Source organism: Mytilus galloprovincialis, chromosome 8 (assembly GCF_965363235.1).
Source record: "Mytilus galloprovincialis chromosome 8, xbMytGall1.hap1.1, whole genome shotgun sequence".
In the NCBI taxonomy this organism is placed as follows: Eukaryota; Metazoa; Mollusca; class Bivalvia; order Mytilida; family Mytilidae; genus Mytilus; species Mytilus galloprovincialis.
In genome coordinates, this window is record NC_134845.1 from 1344415 (window position 1) to 1359992 (window position 15578).

At 30.6% G+C, this 15578-nt stretch overlaps 2 long non-coding RNA genes across 2 annotated transcripts in view; both read right to left on the reverse strand.

Moving 5' to 3' along the window:
• The window catches only part of LOC143084847 (uncharacterized), a 167520-nt gene extending 164194 nt beyond the window's left edge, over window positions 1–3326 (reverse strand). The window contains exon 1 of the long non-coding RNA XR_012981186.1: window positions 2126–3326. This is a non-coding gene — a long non-coding RNA (uncharacterized LOC143084847). The remainder of the gene's footprint in view (window positions 1–2125) is intronic.
• A 3455-nt stretch (window positions 3327–6781) lies between these two features.
• On the reverse strand, window positions 6782–14538 carry LOC143043059 (uncharacterized). Its single transcript, XR_012968165.1, has 3 exons — window positions 14470–14538; window positions 8010–8095; window positions 6782–6852 (listed from the first exon to the last, which is right to left on the reverse strand). It is a non-coding gene; the product is annotated as an uncharacterized LOC143043059 (long non-coding RNA).
• Between the last annotated feature and the right edge of the window lie 1040 nt (window positions 14539–15578).

Here is a 15578-nt window from a genome sequence, read left to right on the forward strand (position 1 = left end):
AATATCGAGCATACATTAAATCGATATGTTTCCTGAAATGTTCATGGATAGAATGTATAGAATGTTATGATCCTTGAACTATATTTTGTGTACAAAAAGGTAGTGATAAGCCTTGGAATATTTAGATATCAAGTCAGTCCCATAAGGTTTGGATTGCATTTCATGCAATCTTTACCTAACAAGTGTTATTTCCATCATTTATAGCACATTGTCGAGTGGTTTATACAAGAAATTTTGAACCAGAACTTATAACAAACAATTAAAAGAGTAAGGTTAAAATCATTGAATGAGTTGTTTTTTAATATAATTATGTATAAATTTAATCAAATTTGCGTCTGTCCCAAGTCAGGAGCCTCTGGCCTTTGCTAGTCTTGTATGATTTTTTATTTTAGTTATTCTTGTGTATAATTCGGAGTTAAGTATGACGTCCATTATCACTGTACTCGTATACATATTTTTTTAAGGGGCCAGCTGAATGATGCCTCCAAGTGCGTGAGTTTCTCGCTACATTGAAGACTCATTGGTGGCCTTCGGCTGTTGTCTACTTTATGGTCGGTTTGTTGTCGCTTTGACACATTCCCCATTTCCATTCTCAATTTTTTCATACATTGGTGATGTTTTTATAAACCAAGTTTCAAGTTCAACTTGATAGCACAGTCATGTATTGACAATAAACACATTGAACTCGAAACCAAGATCGCAACTGCACAGACATATTAATACATTTTTTTCTTTTAAATTGAAGTAAAAATTACAAACACACTCACATACACATTCAACTCAAAATATTTTCAAAACATATAAAATATTGTAATAAATGAAAGGAAATTAAGATGGAAGATTGATTATTTGATTGTTTGTTTTTAAAGCCAGTTTCAGCGCCATTGGCTATATGGAGCCTGGGGAATGGTTTGTGAAAATCTGGCAACCCCAGTTAACAAAGATTGGAGTCAACCTCATAGCCCTCAGTTTTCACGGGTTAATTATCAAATAAACCATCAACTTGGACCACTTGACCAATAAAGCTTAGATAAAAGCTGAAATGCAGACGGCAAAATAAAAAGCAACCCACTCTCATAATTTCTGACATGTTACAGCATCATGACTTATTAATTATTAAAGATTTTTATTAATAATAAGTATGCAATGTAATGTAATGAATGGACAACCAGGTGCTCCGAAGGGCGCAGCTTTATACAACCCTGAACAGTTGGGGCAAGTATGGACACAGCATTGAAACTTGATACAGTTCTAAATTTGGATTGTGATCAAATTATTGACACAATATGAGTTTCTGACACAAAACAAATGTCAAGATCACTAATCTATTATGCAATATTTTCAAAAATTTGGAATTTGAGAAATTTGGGGGGGAAAAAATGAAAACTACTACCACCCCCCTTTTTTTGGCAATTAGTCCAAAACCAGACATTTCTTAACACATAATTTACAAGTAGTGTAAGGGAGGTAAATCCAAACATACCCAACATTGTATATTAACTGTTTTTGAATTACCTCCCCCAGTACACTGCTTTTAAATTGTCTTAATTGTCCATTGACCAGAAAAACCTAGTTTTTCCCCTTTTTTTGCTTCTAATTCCAAACATTTTGAGTCATAAACCCCCAAATTCATTACTAACCATTCCTTTATGGTATGAAAACTTGTTGTATAATTTCAGAGATTCATACACTTAAACACAAGTTATTGTTTGCAAACTACAAAAATGCCTAATTTGTGCTCCCTTTTTGGCCCCTAATTCCTAAACTATTGGGACCATAACCCCCAAAATCAATCCCAATCTTTCTTTAGAGGTATTGAACCTTTTGGTACAAAATTATAAAGATCCATTCACTAAATCTAAAGTTATTGTCCAGAAAATCTACTCCCCCTTTTTTTGCCCCTTATTCCCCTTTTTTAGTCCCTAATTCCAAACATTTTGAGCCATAACAACCCAAAGTCATAACTAACCGTCCCTTCATGGTATGGAAACTTGTTGTATAATTTCAGAGATTTATACACTTAAACACAAGTTATTGTTTGAAAACTACAAAAAATGCTTATTTTGGACCCCTTTTTGGCCCCTAATTCCTAAATTATTGGGACCATAACCCTCAAAATCCTAACCTTCCTTCGATGGTATTGGTAAAAATTTATAGAGATCCATTTACTAAATCCTTAGTTATTGTCCGGAAACTAAATGTGTCTTCAGAAGATGTAGACATCGACATGATACCATTATACGACGCAAAAAAATGTTTGTGGTCATATAAAAACAATATAAATAATTCATCATAAACTATTATATAAACAATCTTGTAAAGATAAGGTGGAAGTACAATCCCATGTAGTACATGAGGTAAATGCTAAAAAACATAACTGGTGGAAGATTAATACATGTAAACAGTACCTGCATTAAATACTTGATATAGATCATTTTGAAAAATTAATACTTATATTAATTCTAAAAAAATTATGAGATTATAAAAGTAAATGATCTAAAACAAATTCTGAAGATTTTAACCCCACTACATCTTCATGAAATAATGGCAATGAAACAGGCAAAATGTAAAAATAACTGAATATTAAAGTCTTGTTAAGTTTCAATGTTTTTTTTAATTCTTTATGCTAGGAAATGTCCAAACTAAGACCTTTTAATTAACATTAAAGTATTTTGAATTTTCCATGCCTTTTTCAATTAAATGCCCAGTGAAATAAAGAGCAATTATTTGCTCATGCTGTGAAAGTTTTCAGTGTGATATTTGGTATGGAAAAATTCCCTGTTTCAAAATATCATGAGGTGGCAGGGACTTTTTCTGGATGGTGGGATCGGGTGTTTTTAAGCTCAGGATTTTGGGACTGATCCTTTCGGGATCCGGGAATTCGTTTATCAAATTTCTGGATGTCGAGATTTAAATTTCTTTAAGTTCTGGACCTCGGAGGAATTTTGGGGATCAGGACCCCTCCGAGTTCCCCCTCTCCCTCTATCATTGTGCTTTTTTCAGTCTTTTTAATGTGTTAAATGATTTAAATGAATAAAATCATATTTCATCTTAAAAAATTCACGTATAAAAGGTTAAAAATTTAACTTTTAAGTTTCAGTTAATTAGGATTTGCATTTCACAGGATAAAACTTCTAGAAAATTTAAACAGAGAAACATGTTCACAGATCAGTCTAAACCATCTACTTCTAAATAGTATTTAAACATAAAAAAAGCCTGAATCAAGATATTTCAAATGTAGGACGATATTAATATTACCAATATACATATTATATATTAACCTTTAAGTAAGAAATATCTTAATTATGAATCTAACATTTGTCATGATGTATAAGAAAAATCTTAATTATGAATCTAACATTTGTCATGACGTATAAGAAATACCTTAATTATGAATCTAACATTTGTCATGACGTATAAGAAATACCTTAATTATGAATCTAACATTTGTCATGATGTATAAGAAATACCTTAATTATGAATCTAACGTTTGTCATGATGTATAAGAAATACCTTAATTAGTAATCTAACATTTGTCATGATGTATAAGAAATACCTTAATTATGAATCTAACGTTTGTTATGATGTATAAGAAATACCTAAATTATGAATCTAACATTTGTCATGATGTACAGGAAATACCTTAATTATGAATCTTACATTTGTCATGATGTATAAGACATACCTAAATTATGAATCTAACGTGTGTTTGTCATGATGTATAAGAAATACCTTAATTATGAATCTAACATTTGTCATGATGTATAAGACATACCTTAATTATGAATCTAACGTGTGTGTGTCATGATGTATAAGAAATACCTTAGTTATGAATCTAACATTTGTCATGATGTATAAGAAATACCTTAATTATGAATCTAACATTTGTCATGATGTATAAGAAATACCTTAACTATGAATCTAACATTTGTCATGATGTATAAGAAATACCTTAATTATGAATCTAACGTTTGTCATGATGTATAAGAAATACCTTAATTATGAATCTAACATTTGTCATGATGTTCAAGAAATACCTTAATTATGAATCTAACATTTGTCATTTTGTCATGATGTATAAGAAATACCTTAATTATGAATCTAACGTTTGTCATGATGTATAAAAAATACCTTAATTAGTAATCTTACGTTTGTCATGATGTATAAGAAATACCTTAAATATGAATCTAACGTTTGTCATTATGTATAAGAAATACCTTAATTATGAATCTAACATTTGTCATGATGTATAAGAAATACCTTAATTAGTAATCTTACGTTTGTCATGATGTATAAGAAATACCTTATTATGAATCTAACGTTTGTCATGATGTATAAGAAATACCTTAATTATGAATCTTACATTTGTCATGATGTATAAGAAATACCTTAAATATGAATCTAACATTTGTCATGATGTCTGAGAAATACCTTAATTAGTAATCTAACATTTGTCATGATGTACAAGAAATACCTTTAATATGAATCTAACATGTGTCATGATGTACAAGAAATACCTTAATTATGAATATAACATTTGTCATGACGTATAAGAAATACCTTAATTATGAATCTAACATTTGTCATGATGTATAAGAAATACCTTAATTATGAATCTAACATTTGTCATGATGTATAAGAAATACCTTAATTAGTAATCTAACGTTTGTCATGATGTAAAAGAAATACCTTAATTAGTAATCTAACATTTTTCATGATGTATAAGAAATATCTTAATTATGAATCTAACATTTGTCATGATGTATAAGAAATACCTTAATTATGAATCTAACATTTGTCATGATGCATAAGAAATACCTTAATTATGAATCTAATATTTATAATGATGTATAAGAAATACCTTTTGAAAATCTATACCCGCAATCCTTATTCAAAGGTATACGATCATGATAATCCTCATCATTGGCGGGTTAGGGTCAAGAACATCCCATGCACTGCTGAGGATGATCAGATTATGAGGGCAGTAGAAAATCTAGGAGGGACAGTTCACACATTAGACAGAGAGCGACTCAGAGTTGACGGTTTACTCACCAATTGCCAAACAGGAAACATGATATGATACTGTGAACCCATGGAAAAGGTCTTACCTAGAACCCTTAGAATTGGTAAATATATGGCCGTTTTGTTACACAAAGAGCAGAAAACTGATTCATCTCAGCTCACATGTAACAAATGTCTGCAAACTGAGCATGTGCTCAGAGAATGCCCAAATGAATGGGTATGTACAACATGCAACAACCCAGGACATAAGAAAGCTGAATGTCCAAATTTCGAGACCGTTATTGCCCACGCACAAGAACATCCAGTCAACGTCAATAACGATAGCATGCATGAATCTGAAGATTCGACAAGTGAAAATGAAAATACATCTGAACATAAACAAACAAATACTGAAAAGATGGGAAGCTATAATGCTTCAAATAAAAAGGATGCAGCTCTTAATATAAACGAGCCTGAACACCAAAGCAATATAGCAGTTAAACATAACAATGAAATTAAAAAGGCAAAAGCTAAAGCTAAAAAAAAGTCTGGCAAAAAAACCGGTCCACAACAACTTAATAAAGACAACGAGGAGAATCCTAATCAATCAACATTGTTCTTTCATTTCCAAGGAAACAACAATGTTGGAACGCCTGATGGACGCAAAGACAAACGCCCAGCAACAACACCAACTGACCAAATTCACGAACGAACATCAAATATTCAAAAACCTAACTATCATCCAGTTCAACTAAATGTATATAAATTTTATAAGCATTAAATAGTAAAATTATCTACCTATTTCCATGAACATTTGTATATATTTACTTTTTTTCTGTGTTTTTATTTATAGTGTAAAAAACAAACAAAAAAAAAGAGCTCTTTGCAATAAAAGATTGTATGTGTCCAACTGATGTTATGGTAAACATAAACAATGTTCTCATTTCATGTTTTTTCATGACTTTTATTTATTATGTTAAAAAAAAAAAAAGAATATGATATAATATTAGATTATATGTGTTTGAATAATGATATCGAAAATGAAAACTACTTGTCCTCTATACATATTGTATATTGTTTTTGTATATTGTTTTTTGTGTTGATAAGAGTAGTACATGTATATTAACCAATCAAAAAGAGAAATATGACACAATACTAGATCATATGTTCTCAATTGACAATGTAGAAAAAGAAAATAGTGTAATGTGTAATTTATTTAATGTATGTATGTTTATTCACAAAATACCAACGAAAACATATGTCTGAAAGAAACAGATAATTTTTAAACGATCATTAGTTCTACTATTCACGTCATTAGGCTGCGTTAGTTTAATTCAGCTCATCAACAAAATGCTTTTAGTACATGTATGCACTGATGGTACAAACAAATCTTCTATTTTCTGCAATTCAATCAAGGATACTTGGAAAATATATCAACCACTTAATATTCCTACGAAATTGCAAATATGGTACGCAACTATATGTAGTATATCGCCATATACCGCATGACACACAGGGAGTACGAAACTAATTACTGTTACATTCATATATTTTTGCACCATACTATCCAGACACACATATTCCACAACCAGCTATGCTAATCCTTTTGACGCAGTTTATTCACTTGAAGTACAGATCCATATTTTATTAAAACACACGATATACACATGTACAGCAGCTTTAAGTGAACATTTAAAAATCTCCAAAGAATTCTACACAAACAGATATCATTTCCAGGTTCAAATGTATGGAAAATTTAAGACGTCATCAGTAACTGTTGAGCATATGTTTCATTTGATCACAGTTATGTTGTTGAGCGCTCGAACAATCCTTATTGAACAATCCAAATATCTGAAAATAGAAAAAGTAATTTCTGAAAATCAAGCTCCTATACACATACATGTACATGTACATTTTACACCTTTAAAAAAAAGAAAAAGCATATTTAAATCTATTCATTTTTCAGTACAAAGTAAAGTTAATAAGAAGACTGCAAAACTGTATTATTGTAAAAAACACATATTATAATGATACATATATATTATATATACTCATGTACTACTACTATTAAACGTTTAGTCATAGTTGTATTGTATACAACAACTTAAAACAGTTTGTTATGATGTATCTCTCTGTAGTAATCTTTGCTAATACAGGTATAGTTCATTATTTAGATAAGTAATAATTTAAATATTTGCTCCGTGAACTGCTAAGGGCTAGGAAAAAAAGAAAAACGAGATAGACTATATATTTGGTGTGAAAATCAAAAATGTGACATCTTGTTTATTCAAGAGTCCGATTTCACTGATAAAAACATAAATATAATAAATAGTGAAACTAAATGTAAGATATACCATAGCTTTGGTAATTCCCTATCTAGAGGTGTTTCAATTTTAATTAAAGATAACATAAATCACAAAATAATAAATGAAATTAAAGATGAGGAGGGTAGGTTTATTCTTATTAATGTAGAACTTGATAACAACATCTTCACTTTAGTTAATGTATATGCACCGAATATACAAAGAAATAGAAATTCTTTCTTCAAAAAAATAAACAACTTAATTGAAAGTAATAGATTAGGCATTCGAATACTTGGAGGGGATATAAATGAAAGTCTGACTGAAAACGACAGAAAAGGTACAAGTATACACAAATTTAATAAACCTGTAAATAATTTGAAACAATTAATAAAAAAACACAAGTTAGTTGATATATGGAGAGAAATTTACCCAAACAAAAGACAGTTTACCTGGAGAAGGAAAAATAACTTTAACATAGCAAGCAGAATAGATTATTTTCTTATCAGCTCTGATATAAGACCACATATTACAGCAGCAGATATAAGACCCGCTGCTATTTCTTACACTGATCATCAGGCAATTTCGATAAAGCTAAGACACAAAGCACGCAGCAGAGGCCGAGGTTTCTTTAAAATTAATAACTGTATATTGAATGACACACAATATCAAAATCTCAATTCAAACTTACAAACAAAAAGTACTTACTACGGCTGTAGATCCTCGAGTTAAGTGGGATGTTTTTAAAGCTGAAGTAAGAGACATAACCATTAAATACTGTAGGCAAAAACAAGCTGAAATTAAAAATGAAATAATTAAATTAGAACTGTACTTAAAAAAATTGAATGAAAATGTAGAAAACTTACAGGATAATAATGTTCAATATAGAATAAACAATGCTGAGAAAAAACTAGAGAACCTTTACATAAATGAAGCAAAGGGAGTTCAGGTTAGATCGCGTGTAAAATGGACAGAAGAAGGAGAAAAAAAACACAAATTTTTCAAATAGGCCTTGAAAAATCCAGACAAACTCATAAAAATATTTCTGCACTTACGAATGAAAAGGGAGAAATTATAACAGATTCATCTGAAATTTTAAAGTCAGAAAAAAACTATTATGAAAATTTATATAAAAGTCCAAATCCTAATGAAACTGAAATAAAAAAATATATAACAGAAACAAAAGTAGATAAAACTCTTTCTCATGAGGAAACTCAAAATCTAGAAGGGGAGCTTACCATAAAAGAATGTACAGAAGCTATTAAATCTATGAAACTAAATAAATCACCTGGCATCGACGGGATCAGTGTAGAATTTTATCGAATCTTCTGGACAAATTTAAAAGAAATTGTTGTTAAAGTTTTTAACACATGCTATCAAAAGGAAGAAATGAGCACACTACAAAAAATAGGAGTAGTCTCTTTATTATATAAAAAAGGACACCCACTTCCTTTATACTATAGACCAATTACTTTACTCAATGTTGATACAAAGCTTATGGATATTCTTTAGCACAACGTCTTAAACCAATACTAACTAAAATCATCAATAGTGACCAAAATGGTTACATGAAAAATAGGTATATAGGTTTCAACATTCGTCAAATTCAAGACAAATAGACCATGCAGAATACTTTAATATTGAAGGAGCATTGCTCTTCATAGAGTTTTCCAAGGCATTTGACTCATTGGAATGGCCATTTATGTATGAAGCACTCAAAAAATTCGGCATTCCAAATCCTTTTATCAAATAGGTTAAAACTCTGAACAAAGACATAACCGGTTGTATATTAAACAATGGGTGGGTCTCATCACCATATAACATTAAACGCGGTATTAGACAAGGCTGCCCGGTAAGTTCCCTGATTTTTGTTATTGCTGTAGAAATTTTGTCCTGCAGAATAAGACAAGACAACAACATAAGGTTTTCAAATTAAGCTAAATACTAAAACACACAGATTAAAGATTTCTCAATTAGCTGACGACACAACACTTTTTCTAAAATCAAAAGATGAAGTACGTCACACTCTTAATATTATTGAAATCTTTGGAACGCTATCAGGTTTAAAATTAAGTAGATCAAAAACTGAGGGCATTTGGTTAAGAAAATTAAAACATTGTAAGGATAAGTTTAAAAATATAACATGGAATAAAGGACCAATTAAAAGTCTAGAAGTTTATTTTGGAACAGATCGAGCTGAATGTGATATGCTGAATACTGAAAAAATAATACAGAAATGTGACAAAATAATAAGTAATTGAAAAAAAAAGAAATCTTACAATGATAACAGTTGTAAAATCTCTTCTTATACCAAACCTTACATATTTAGCTTCAGTCACAAACCTACCACATGAATTTATTCAACAGTTTAAAACTCTTATCTACAATTTTATATGGGATGGTAAACGAGAAAAGGTCAAATGAACAACACTTAGCAAAAATCGGCGTTTTGCATTTGCGCCGATCTGCATTTCATTTGCGCCGATTTTTTCTTTCATTTGCGCCGATTTTATTTTCATTTGCGCCGATTTTTTTACAGGTTAATTACAGGTAAACAGATATAAGAGGATATGGTATTAGTGCCAATGAGATAACTTTTCATCCCAGTCTTTGAAGATACATCTCCAGACTTTTCCTTTACCGTACTCGTAGATCTTCAGCCTCGGTCTTTTGGTCAACTGCCACAATCCGTTGAGACTCTGGCTTTACACGATTTAATGGTACATCGGCAAGATATGTTATTTTTCTGGACACTGACCCTCCGATATGTATGGCTGTCGAAGATTACAAAATTGACTCATCAGGTCGTTACAATATGTCCATCGTGTTACAACGAATTTCCAGAACAATTAGAATCAAAATAAACTTACAAATGGTTTACTTTCATTAATAGTCTTCCAATCAGCTTGGATGGAGAATTGTCTCATTGGTATTCATACCACATCTTCCTATATGTATTAAACATAAGTGAACAACGTTGATAATCAGATATACCAATAAACCATCAAGTTCGCAAATGTCATACGCCCGCAAAAATACTACTGCGGGAGGGCTTAAGATGATAGATATAGGCAATTATATAACTGCACTACAAATAGCATGGATAAAAAGATTTACTGCAGATGATTTTGCTAACCGGAAAGTAATTCCGACATTTTACCTTTATAAATTTGGTGCTAATTTCATGCTACTTTACATGAATCTAGACAACATTTACTCAATACAAAACCTACATAAAACTTTACCAAAATTCTACTTAGAAATTGTAAAGTCTTGGTTCAAAGTACAAAATTTAAATAATACCGAACTCAATATGAATTTTAAAAACATTAGACAACAAATCTTATGGGGAAACAAACTGATAAAATTTCAAGGAAAGTGTTTAGTTTTTATAAATTGGATAAAAGAAGGTATTATATACATGATATATGTTAATGATATAATTGACCAAAATGGTAATATCTCTCAAGAAATAATATCTAATAAAATATCCTCAAAATCCAATTTAATGTTTGAAATTTCAAAACTTAAATATGCTATACCAAATGAATGGCTCAAGGTACTTAAATCAGATAAATCAATCAAATCAAAAGTAAAAAATAAACTTAACCTTTGCATTGATACAAAAGACAAAATTAAGATAAATATAAATCAATTGCTTTAAAAAAGCAATTGTAGGGGGTCTTTCCCCCTGTAAAATTAATTGAATTGGGGGGTGTTTGTTTGTTAGTTTGTTTGTTTGTTTCTGTATGGGGTCTATATTATTGTTACCGGAGAAGTTTCATGTTTAGTTTGGAAAGTTTTTCTTTTATTTTAGGTACAGCGCGCGCGCCACATCACGTGACACGGGTTTATAATAACGAAAAGATAGTCTTTTTATTTCGTTTTAGGTGGGGACGTTAAACAGACAACATCTATAGAGATGGAATGTACACAATGTAATTTCTTTTGTCATTGTAGGAAATTGACATTTTGATGACAGTTCACAAGTAGTGCATGTTTTGGATTTAATTGATCCGGTGTAACTTTAAAACACATTTATTGATTATTTTCTGATAATGTACATTTTTCAGCACCTGTTTGTAACACAGATTAGTATTTCAAACTCGGAGCGGACATTTTATTGTAGGTTTTTACTGAGATTTACGGACCTAGCAAGCTATTTTTACGGCATTGCCATTTCTTTTCTCTAGGAAAAGCTTTGAGAGATATCTGCACCAAGTTTTTTTATAAACGTTTAGTACATGTATGCCCTGCTGACTGCAAATTTTTGAGGTCGATTGTACTTGTAGTTTCAGAGAACATGTGGATTTTTTTTTCAGAAGTGACGTAAGAACAATATTAAATTTCAATTTTTCTTGAATAATTGAGAGTTTGTTCCTTCAATAAACTGTCATGATTAAACAGTCATACAGATTGATTGATTGATTGATTGATTGATTGATTGATTGATAAGTTGGTTAGTTGGTTGGTTGGTTGGTTGATTGGTTGGTTGGTTAAACACGGTGGATAGGGTCAATTGAAACACGGAAAAAGAAACAAAGAAGATCTTGGACCCTATATTAAACACATGAGACGGAAACATGATTGATTGATCATGATCATGATTGATTGATTAGTTGATTGATTGATTAATTGATTAGTTGGTTGGTTGGTTGGTTGGTTAAACACGTTGGATAGGGTCAATTGAAACACGGAAAAAGAAACAAAGAAGATCTTGGACCCTATATTAAACACATGAGACGGAAACATGATTGATTGATCATGATCATGATTGATTGATTGGTTGATTGGTTGATTGATTAATTGATTAGTTGGTTGGTTGGTTGGTTGGTTGGTTGGTTAAACACGTTGGATAGGGTCAATTGAAACACGGAAAAAGAAACAAAGAAGATCTTGGACCCTATATTAAACACATGAGACGGAAACATGATTGATTGATCATGATCATGATTGATTGATTGGTTGATTGATTGATTGATTAATTGATTAGTTGGTTGGTTGGTTGGTTGGTTGGTTGGTTGGTTGGTTGGTTAAACACGTTGGATATGGTCAATTGAAACACGGAAAAAGAAACAAAGAAGGTCTTGGACCCTATATTAAACACATGAGACGGAAACATGATTGATTGATCATTATCATGATTGATTGATTGATTGATTGATTAGTTGGTTGGTTGGTTGGTTGGTTGGTTGGTTGGTTAAACACATTGGATAGGGTCAATTGAAACACGGAAAAAGACACAAAGAAGATCTTGGACCCTATATTAAACACATGAGACGGAAACATGATTGGTTGATCATGATCATGATTGATTGATTGATTGATTGGTTGGTTGGTTGGTTGGTTGGTTGGTTGGTTGAACCCTATAAGAAACACATGAGACGGAAACATGATTGATTGATTGATCATGATCATTATTGGTTGATTGATCATGATCATGATTGATTGATTGATTGATTGATTGATTGATTGATTGATTGGTTGGTTGGTTGGTTGGTATGTTGGTTGGTTGGTTGAAATTCAAACACACATAAAACTGTTTAAATAGTGCCAAAACCACATAATTTGATGACCTTGACCTTTGACCTTGTAACCTTCGTCAAGGTCATTGCTCCACAAGGTCATTGCAAAAGACCCTATGGGTCAAGGACCTTTTGTTTAAGAGTTTTGCCTAAAAACGGCCTTTTAAAAACCATCGATGGGAGTTATGTCCCTTACATGATGGTAAAATCAATATAGTCATAATGTAAAAAAAGTTGCCCCTTGAAGTACCAAGCATTTTTCACTGCTTAATTTTTTTGTATCTATAACCGTTTAAGAGTTATAGGGAAATCAAAGACATATGAAAATCTAAAATATGACCTTGACCTTTGACCTTGACCTAATTTTCTAAGTTAGGAATCAGGGTACTCAAATAAAAACATTCCAGGGTTATACGGTTAACGGTTTATGAGTTAAAAAAACATACCGACAAATTTATTCCGAAAAGATAGATAACTCCTATAAAATTTCTTCGAATCGCTTCGATCCAAATACGCCAAAAATTACTGAGGATGTAACGAACAATTTTGTAAAATAAATTTGTCATAATCTTTAACGGTTGCGAAGGAGATGCCATAACAAGGAAAACAGTGTTTGGGGAGATAACTCCTACAAAGAAAAGTATTCGTTTACGCAGGGTAAATTTCAAAAGCGCATAAACTGTTCGATATCATATACAAAATATCTAAGCGACATATTGCGAAACAAATGTTTATCGCAAGAACAAAATTAGGCGGAAGAAAAAAAAAAATAATCAGAAGAAAAACAATAGGTCTTTCCACAGAAAAGTGGAAAGACCTAATAATTTTACAAGTAATGGGAACAAAACAGATATACACACACATTAATAGTGGAAATGAAGACACGCCTTCAGGTTTCTTTAAATGGAAACGTGTCCTAAATTTAGATTCGTTAATCCCAATTAAATCAATGCTAAACTTTGTATTTACTTATTTAAAAGATAACAGATTAAAAATATTTAAATGGAAATTGCTGCATCATATCCTTCCTTGTAAACAACTGCTTTTTCAATGGAAGATAAAAGAAGACAGTAAATGCGACTTATGTAATGTAACAGAAGATTATAAACATTTTTTTCTAGAATGTCGTTACTTTAAAACTTTTTGGGAAAAGATCAAAATACTATTAAATAAAGTTAAAATAGGTCATCATATCCTAAACTACAGAAATCTTATTAAAGGATATAAAATCTGTGATATCAGTTATTATCATTACATTTTCTATCCACAAGTGCACCCACAATTCAAATTATAAAACTACAAATTTTGATGTGTATGCCCTGTTCAAAAAAGATTTTTTGAACTACTTAAATATTTCGACACTTTCAAGTGGTACACATGGTAAAATTTTGAAAGAAATAAGCTTGTACATATAATTATTATTCTTGCATATATGCTATATGCTATATTTATTCAGCAATACATGTGTCTCAATATTATTTAATCTTAAAACCACGTGTTGTGGACTTCGTCATGATCATGATCAGTGATAAAGATTAAACCCCTAGTATCCTTGACGCATCCTTCATTTAATATATCACATATTCATCAATAAATAAACTTATATAATGTACTTCTATTCGCAACCAAGTATGTACACATACATAATTAATATATAACAAACTGCTTCGACTGTTAATTTGCCTCCATCCTGTGATCCTTGATCAATAGGTTATGACCAGGTCAACTAGCATATACACAGAGTCAAAGCGGTTCACGAATGTAATTTTTTTCCGGAAATTAATTTCTGTAGTAATCGATACACACAATATTGTTACATGTAAATCTAACAATTTATTATTATTATTATTAATTTACTGAACAATCTCCCTGTTTATTCAGTAAAACTAACACTACAGGGGTGCCCTGTCCAATGCTGTAGACATGGAATTAATTATAACAGCAATAGTGCAATAAATCAGATTTTAAATTAAAAAAAAAGAAAAAAAAGAAATACCTTAATTATGAATCTAACATTTGTCATGATGTATAACAAATACCTTAATTATGAATCTAACATTTGTCATGATGCATAAGAAATACCTTAATTATGAATCTAACATTTGTCATGATATATAAGAAATACCTTAATTATGAATCTAACATATGTCATGATGTACAAGAAATAACTTAATTATGAATCTAAGGTTTGTCATGATGTATAAGAAATACCTTAATTATGAATCTAACATTTGTCATGATGTAATGAAATACCTTAATTATGAATCTAACATTTGTCATGATGTATCAGAAATACCTGAATTATGAATCCAACGTTTGTCATGATGTCTAAGAAATACCTTAATAGTGAATCTAACATTTGTCATGCTGTATAAGAAATACCTAAATTATGAATCTAACATTTGTCATGATGTACAAGAAATACCTTAATTATGAATCTAACGTTTGTCATGGTGTATAAACAATACCTTAATTATGAATCTAACATTTGTCATGATGTATAAGAAATACCTTTATTATGAATCTAACATTTGTCATGATGTATAAGAAATACCTTAATTATGAATCTAACATTTGTCATGATGTATCATCTTGAGTTTTATTTATAAATTTAATATGAAATATATCTACAGTAGTTTTATGACAAGGTCTTACGTCAAGGTCAATGGATCCTATAGAGAATTTATTGTCTGAAGCTTTATATATATATAACCCTCTTCCTATCTTTACGATCCAGCCAGTGTTAAACCTA